Genomic DNA, 6,000 nt, shown 5'->3' on the forward strand with positions numbered 1-6,000 from the left:
AGTCCCACAGTAAGTTCAATAAGGCTTCTGTTGTAAATTCTTAGACAACGAAATAAGTATATAATAAATAAATATTTATAAATACTTAAATACATAGAAGACACCTATGACTGAGTAAGAAATATCCGTGGTCATCACACGAATAAATGTCCTTACCAGGATTTGAACCCAGGACCATCGGCTTCATAGGCTGGGTCACTACCCACTAGGCCAGACCGGTCGTCAAAACGTTATAATTTACCGCTGACAGATATAGACCTAGCTCAGAGGCAGTGTTGGGCATTCAAGAATAAAATCATGATTGGAAAAATAATTTGTAAGAATAAAATCACGTTCATTTTATTCCCGTCAAAATTATTCCAAATAATTCCGTCTGGAATAATTCTTCGGCGAGGAAATTGAATGGCAATAAATTATTCTTATTCAAATAAAAAAATTATGATTTTACATTTGAAATAATAATCCATGAATAAGAATTGTAACGTGAGATTTGTTCTTAATAAAGCCGATGAAGCTGGTATGTATGAAAGTAGGTAGGTATAGTTTGGATGGACTACGGACGGACGCAAATTTAAAATAGCAAATAGTAAAACTCATGGGGATCGGGTTGTATGGAGCCGCCGCTACTGCAAAATACATTTGTTTAAGTTATGATGACTGGATATATTTTCATGTTTCTAAATTAACTTCGGTACTTTTAGTGTCTTTGTTGCTACCGAACTTTTATTACTGAGTTACTAAAGCAAGAAATATTACCTTGCTAATCCTCGAGGAAATAACGTGCTAGTCAATCAGTGCTAACCCGTTATACTTACTTTCGTATTTTTACATGCATTTAATGTGACTAAAAAATAAAAACGCAAATAAATATAACAACCCACCACCAAAAGTACAAAACTCGACAAGGTTTTCGCCTCTCTACGAGGCATCCTCAGGAGATGCTAGAGATGTTGACGGTCTGACACCCGACAACTGAAACAGTTGTCAGTTGTTTATGGCAGGAGTTTGTTTACTGTGATCTATGAGCTCAGAGAAAATAACATTCCTGAATCCTTCATACTTACAATATGTCTGTTCCTTGTAACATCAGTTACATTACAACTAATGAATTTAATATTTTATAAAACATGCTTTAAGACTTCTCTATCATTTTGGTTGTCTATATGAAAGCCACAAAGAATGGAATTAATAAAATGTTCTTATTCAAATTCTGCAAGTTAACTACGTTACATATATCCAAGAATGCAAGTTCAATTGAAATGTAACGTCAGACACGGTGGAATTACCCATTTTCAGGTGGCTTGTTTTGGCTTCAAAGCCGCAGTCTTATCAAACCACGCTTTTATGAGCGTTTTTTATTAAATTTACTGTCAGCCGAAACCATGTCTTGCGTTATTTTAAACTCCAGGATCGTCTGTATTATATGTAATACATTTTCGACTAAAATTCACGAAAAAATCACGACAGATCACGTCGGGGGGATTTTTATAAGGAGACCTCATGTGTGTTTTCTGTAGAAAACGAAACTAAGAAAAAATATTTATTTTGGTATTTGTACTTATAGCTATTTACAATTCATAGAAATATTTACTAAGGCAATGATTCTAGAAGTACTTAAATAGTAATTAGTTAAGCATAATAAGTAGGTTCTAGAAACAAATATGGGCAGTCAAACCGCTCGGCTATCGAACGCAGAATGGGGTTGGGGCTGACCCGCACTCGGTGCACCAGGGATGTGCATCGTTTGTGCATAGTCGTATAAAAGCAATCTATGCGCGCTTCAGCAAATATCCCTGATGCGCTTCAGAAGCGAGACAGCCCCAACAGCACCCGGAACGCGTTATACTGGACCCGGAGGGCCCCATAGGCCCGCTACGAGTACTAACGACCATAAACTGCACGTATACAGGGACGTGCAATATGCTCTAGTTAGTTAATTCTATCTCCGTAGTACAGCTGTCTCTTCCGCTATTCATAAAAAAAGCACTTTTCAACAGAAACGTGCAAAGCGGGAATGATAGTTAATCAGTAAACAGGTAATAAATACATAGTCACGCTTTTCACATTATTTTAAAAAGTTAAATATAATAGAGACACGTGTATTCATTCTACGTGATTTTTATAATAATATGTTAATAGTATGAGACATAACTCATTGTCCATCCAAACTTCAATCTATACACTGTTATAAGGTACAGGTAAGGTACTTCTTCTACAATAGTCCCAATGCCTGCTGCGACCGGTTCATGGTTTGTCTATTTGTTGCGCCTGTGAACGGGTTCCAGCAAGCGTTTCGCTCTCCAAGGGTCCTCTACGTGATGGAACTATATACCCACGCAAGCCTATCAAAAAACCAGGATTTATAGGCCCGTGAAATCCAAGGAGACATAATAAATTTTTCAACAGAAAATGTACCCTTGTACAATATCAAAATGAAACCTCTTTCAAAATTAAACAGTCAATTTCAAGTACACATATTGGTTGCGATGGAACAAGATAACAATACCGCTAGGTCCCTTTAAAGGTAACGAGTACATATCAGAATACCTAAAATCGTTTTTACCTAATATTGAAATACCTATAAAGATAAAGATATTTTATTGACTTAATAAAGGTGCTTATTACTACTTACATTGTTTTACTTACATTATTTGTATGGTACAAGACCAACAGGCAAGTGTCATCTGACCCCCGCTATGCTTGAAACACCTTCCTAATTTTATAACGATAATTTCAAAGATATCTAGTAAGTTAAATCATTGTAGCTAACATATTTTTAATTTTAAGTACCTATGTGTACTTGACTAGCCTTTCATGGATTTCTGTGGTCCGATTTTTTTTTTATAACGATAATTAATGTTACCTAAACATTCGACCTAAATAGTCGATTGGACTGATTTTGAGTTCACTTTACGTGCAGTAGTTTCGATAAAAAATGTAGTTAAAGTTGCAAGTTTTTTATAGTGATCTAAAGCGGAATCCTTCATTATGAGTGATCCGACACGCATTTGGCCGATTTTTATACAATATGGTGGTAGTTTAACTTTACGTCCATAATGAATACAATTACAATACTACAAATAATCACGTTATAGTTTTACGGCACAAATTAAGCACCCTCGAAAGAAAAGAAATGTCTCAAGTCTTAAAAATAAATCTGTCACACGAAACATACTCGTACTTAAACGTAGATAAAAATATGAGCAACTTATTCTTCTTTATTATTACTACATAATTTAATTACACCTTATTACTTAGGTACTGTACGTTAAATACAGTTAATGTCAGTACCCCTAGTGTAAATATTTTCGACAGCGAAACGTGACGTACGCGTTTGCGTTAAGTGTCATTTTGTATGAGATTTTTGACTTTCCAAAACGTCCCGCTTGGCGCGCTGTTCAAAAACCCATACAAAATGAGATTTAACGCAAACGCGTACGTCACGTTTCGCTATCGACTAAATTTACACTAGGGGTACAGAAACAGAGCCTAAACAACAAACGGCTAGAGAATTCAAACGTATTATGATAATTTTTAGATTTTTCGAATAGTGCGGTCGTGCTCAATCTACAAGTTTCAAATACAACAATTACAACTAGTTATAGTAAGTATTTGTGAAATGTACAAGCTGTTTATTTAGTCGCCTCGTCACCTGCAATAATTTACGGGGATAGATCATACTGAGCAACTTTTACTATGGGACCAATCCCGAAATCGCGAAAAAAAAACAAATTTACTCTCCCATACAAAATGTCAAGGTCAGACAGGCAAAATTTATGAGACAGCCAATTTCCCGCCCGGGTTCGATCCCGGTGATGGCATTTATTTGTGTGATGAACACAGATATTTGTTCCTGAGTCATAGGTGTGTTCTATGCTTCTATGTATATAAGTATGTATTTATCTATATACGTATGGGGCCAGGTCTGTGTAAAATTGTCCCAAAAAATATATTTTATTTTATTTATGGATGCTAGCAAGATGTAAAGACAAAAATTTAGCGGAATGACATTTTACGCAAGAATGTGTATGTCATACAAACCTTTCCGTGTGTATTTACTTACAATCATTCAGTCAAGTTCAGTATAATTTGTTTCTACTTGAAATCCGCCTTGCAACTGCTTGGCCAATAGTCTAAGATAAGTGATAGACCTACACACGTTCTTCGGTTGGCGTATTAGTAAGATGGAGTGGCCTCGTATGTTGCATGGATGACTGTAGACTCCCTAAGTCCGTTTTCTATTCAGACCTTAAGGATGGGAGACGTAGCCAGGGGCGACAGTTTTTGCGATATAAAGACGTTCTGAAGCGTCATCTCAAAGCTTGCGGCACCCCATCAGAGCGTTGGGAGAAGCTTGCGGTTCAGAGATCAGATTGGTGCAATACTGGATGCGATGCGATGAGATGAGATGCCAATGCGTACGATGGTATAGAGCACTTACCACCGTTCTATATTTTCTAATGTGCCCACTATTTAGTACCTTTCACGAAAGTTCTCATCATATAACCATTATGGTAATTTCGTGTCTTGGTATCACGATATAACCAATTAATTCAATTCCGAGAGTTTGCGTAATTTGCGTTTCCTGGCAACTACCAGGCATCAAATTAAACAAAATTTATATTTTTTTGAATAATATTGCCAGTACTAATTTTTCCAGCCTCTCCTTTGCTGAAGGAGTAAATACCAATGCTGTAATTTGGTTGAGGGGTTGCTACAGGGATGCTCTTCAGCAACCCCAGATTCCTTTGGCGTGTGCTTCAAAACTAAAGAGGTACAATTTTCTTCAAGTAAGTACAAATTAAGTACCAATTGTGAACTAAAACCTTATATAACAATAACAAAAAATACCAAAATGCAATGTGCAATGCAGCCAGAGAGCGTGGCATAATTTTTTATCATTTGTTTAGATTTGCAGTATACTTACTTTTATAATTATTTAAATAATATTTACTTTATCTTCTTTCACTTGAAGGGCTTATGTAGTAAAATCTAGCTGTTTGTTGATAACATCATTATCTACTACCAGAAAAGTTGCAATGTCACGAGTTACAGTATATGTTGAATAAAACAACTTGGTTTTTACCACGGGTCAAATCCACAACTCGTTACACAGTCAAATTATAGTTAGCACAAACGCAAAGAACCTGCAGGTAGACTTGGTAGTATTTTGAAAACGAACTATTTCACTGTAATCAGAACGCGCTTGCGCATCAACGAAGTGCGGATTCGAGTACAACCGAAGGAAAACTAACCTCGAAATGAATAAAAAGTCCAACTCTTTGATTGCAACTCGAAGACTAGTTGGCCTCAGCTACAATAAGAGCGTAACAGTAATAAGGTTGCAGTGACACAAGTCTGTTTACTATTTAAGTACTGTCCATTTGTCACACAGGAAAATACCAAACCATTTTAAACCTTAATAATGAGAAGTATGTCTTAATTTTAAATGAAGACATCTTATCATCAAGGACGTGCGTTTTTTATAGTTAAGGTTTCTTTCATTACCAATTATTTCGTGCTAAATAAGAAACGCGAACATAATGATAATGGTACTAAAGTAATTGTGTTTACGCTTATTTACCCTTTCAAGACCACCGTTTAATTTACTTATACATATTTATACTGTATTCAGCGACTTCGTTGGCGTGAACTTTTAAGTAGATTGTTGTATCTTCATAACGATGTGTAGCAAAATAAGTTGTTGGCAAAAATTTCATTTTTGGTACAAGCTTTTATCGCTGACTGTACTTTTCTTTCCACAGGCAACTAATACTCATCGAGCCAGTTCTAAAAAACCCAAATACAATTAGGTTGCGTTGTTTTATCACAGAGTTCTCATGGCCACTTCCTGTCTCCATCATCAGATCAGCTCGATGGCACCATAATATTGCATTGTCACCTGACTTACATGTACGCAATTTTTGACCTTCATCGGAAACCGGGAAGTGGGTCAAATTTAACTTGCAAGATTTGATTACAGACAACGGGATTTTATGA

General features: G+C 36.0%; 1 protein-coding gene across 3 annotated transcripts in view; it reads right to left on the reverse strand.

Annotated features, from left to right (window-relative positions):
- LOC133517244 (proton-coupled amino acid transporter-like protein pathetic) overlaps positions 1 to 5,292 on the reverse strand; it is a 46,959-nt gene extending 41,667 nt beyond the window's left edge. The window contains exon 1 of one of the 3 annotated variants that reach the window (XM_061850463.1): positions 5,256 to 5,292. The gene's annotated coding sequence lies outside the window, so the exon portion shown is untranslated. The other 2 variants (XM_061850462.1, XM_061850461.1) reach the window with 2 other exon arrangements.
- Positions 5,293 to 6,000: the final 708 nt, after the last annotated feature.

The sequence above is a fragment of the Cydia pomonella genome, chromosome 4, assembly GCF_033807575.1.
Source record: "Cydia pomonella isolate Wapato2018A chromosome 4, ilCydPomo1, whole genome shotgun sequence".
NCBI lineage: Eukaryota > Metazoa > Arthropoda > Insecta > Lepidoptera > Tortricidae > Cydia > Cydia pomonella.